A 2,765-nucleotide genomic window follows, 5' to 3' on the forward strand; every position below is an offset into this window, starting at 1 on the left:
TTTTTACATCAATACTGGGGGTTTGGTAAAATTACGAGGTCACGTAGCAGCTGGACCCACCGGTGGGTCCGTAGGGTTCAAGGGGTTAGTATGGATGGATTGAATGAAACAGGCAGCAAAAACTCAAAGAATTATTAATAAAAAGATTTTTGTATTTTTTTTTCCCGTCTTCTTCTAGATTATATATACATCACCATATATCACTCTCCTTATCATTTACTCAAAACTGTATTGGACTTAATATTTTCTCCTTATAAACTCATTGTAATTCATTTACTGTAGAGCATCTTTTTTAACTCCTCATCAATTTTTTTTACATAATCTTAGTCCATACTTTACTTTTCAAGTCATACTTTCCCTTCACTTGAGTTCAAAACAAAGAATTTAGTGTAAATTAATTGCTAATAGTTTCTTAATAGCTCAAGACATAACTAATAAAACTTATTAATTAATGAACTAATTTTATGTTATTTGATTCAATAAGCAGTTTATTTGTATGTTTTCAATCATTGAGAGTGTATACAAGTCTATTTTTGCAACAAACTGGGTTTTGTACATTGTACATTCTATATATGTTGCCCCATACCTCAATAAGTCAATGTTGACAGTTCTAAAAAGTTTTTTTTAATCATAATTCTAATACTTACAAAGTTTTTAGCTTTAAATATTTCAAATGTGAATACCAATTAAGTTTGTAATTCAGAAAACCCCCAAAATTGTAACTTTTTGTTGTTACTAAATTTCCATCTTTAGTCGTTGTAGTGGAATAATTCGTTTCATTCCAGTTATCAGTAACCTGGCAACAAAGATTGCTTCTAAATAAATCCACAATTAAGATCGTTTTCAAAGTAAGCGACACCTAGTATTATCGAATCTAAATAGGCAAAAGGATAAGATAGTACCCACCAGCTGCCTGTGCAGTGCCTGCATTTTATGTTATTGTTTTTTTATATAATTGCAGATAAAGCAATGAAATGTCTTCTTAATAATCAAATGATGTTAATAAATATCAAGCAAAGAATAGAATATTGAATAAGTAAATTGAGAAGATGTAAAGCAGATACTCAAATGTTACTTTTTCTTATCTTCAAATGAATACACTAATATTGTAATGTGCTGCCCTCTTGTGGTGACCAGTGATTTTGAATCGGTTTCCTATCTTCATTAGTTGACCTGATGATAGTGAGGCTTTTGCAAACATCAGAGGTTGATTCAGGGGTTTATGGCATAGGGAAAAAACTGCTGAAAGGATTCAGGAAATAAACCTTATTACTACCCCGCTCAGATGTTTAATGTTTTTATTTGAAACAGTGAGAGTAGAAGACTGGAAATACCCAAAAGTTGGAATATTTACCAGTGGTATTGATAACAGATGATATATTGAGAAAAGAGTCAGAAAATTTCTAAAACTGCAGATCTTGTAAGGTGTTCCTGCAGTAAACCAGCCTGTGACAATTGAAGGTGGTCCAACAAAGAAACATCAGTGAATCAGCAACAGAATCAAAGCAATGATGCACCGAAGTCAATCCTGACAAACAGTAAGTTTTGTCCATTTAGAGCTGCAAAGGCAGTGATCCATCAGAGACTCACACCTTCTACCCTCTGAAACCAACAGGAATGGAAGCATGGGCATCAGAACTGGACCACAGAGTAAATAAAGATGGTTGTCTGTTCATTTTGCGGATAGGAGACACCTAATACCAGGAGGCATTGCGAGAACAAAGCACTCATTTAAGGCAGGGGCCAGTGTGATGATTGAACAAGGATCTTCTGGAAAACCTTGGGTCCTGTTTGTACCCAAATCATCAAGGCTTTGGAGCATGAGGGTTCTTCGAAGTAGCTTAGCTCTCCCTAGAACTGTGCATTTCTGGACTGACACCTCTGATGTTTCTCCAGGTACTGTATGTATTGAAGGCACTTTTCCAGTGTAGGGGTTATTGTCCTCATTCCCCTTTTGACCACAGGCACTACAGTTGCCTTCACCTTTTCAGGCTCCCTCAAGTTCTTCCTTGAGGCTTTGGTATTTCTGCAATTTTTCATGTTGTTTATTCTGGATATTTCCATCATTTCGGATGGCCATGACAATCACTACGGCCGTCCTCTACTGCCTGCAGTGATCACATTGTCTGCTTGGTTTGCCATAACTATTTTGTCTTAGCATTTAGCTCCTATGCATAAGTGCTGAAAGCCTGAGTTCTTTTAAGTCAAAGTTAAAACCCCATTTGTTGAAAAAATAAACTGTTAACTAGTTTAAGGTTGTGGTCCAAATGTTTTATTAGTTTTACTTATGCTTTTTTATCTTTATTAGCACCTATTTTGCTTTTATTTTTTATTCTATTTTAATATCTAATTCATATAAAGCACTTTGAATTGTCCATGTGCTGAATTGGGTTATATAAATCAACTTGCGTTGCCTTGTTTCTATCTTGAAGTCCCACAGGACCTCAGCTCTGTCATTCTCCACCAATATGGGAGGTGGCTCCTATTTTGACCTTGGGGTCTCCAGTTTGTATTTTGTAAATCTGCCATTCAGTTATGACGTTCCATGTATTCCTTTCCTGCCAGTATCATACACCATACTATGAGATGGTGGATTTATTGTATCTGGGGCCATAGCGTTGGATTTTGACTGCTATATATAAATATACTTGGCCACCAACTATTCCTAGCTGCATGAAACATTCACTCATGTGTCATACAGACAATTAACATAATCTGCACCAATTTTTTAGAAAAGTTTATGATAAATTTGTGCTTTAATGTCC

This window comes from Cyprinodon variegatus, unplaced genomic scaffold (assembly GCF_000732505.1).
Source record: "Cyprinodon variegatus isolate N-32 unplaced genomic scaffold, C_variegatus-1.0 Scaffold587, whole genome shotgun sequence".
Taxonomy (NCBI): domain Eukaryota; kingdom Metazoa; phylum Chordata; class Actinopteri; order Cyprinodontiformes; family Cyprinodontidae; genus Cyprinodon; species Cyprinodon variegatus.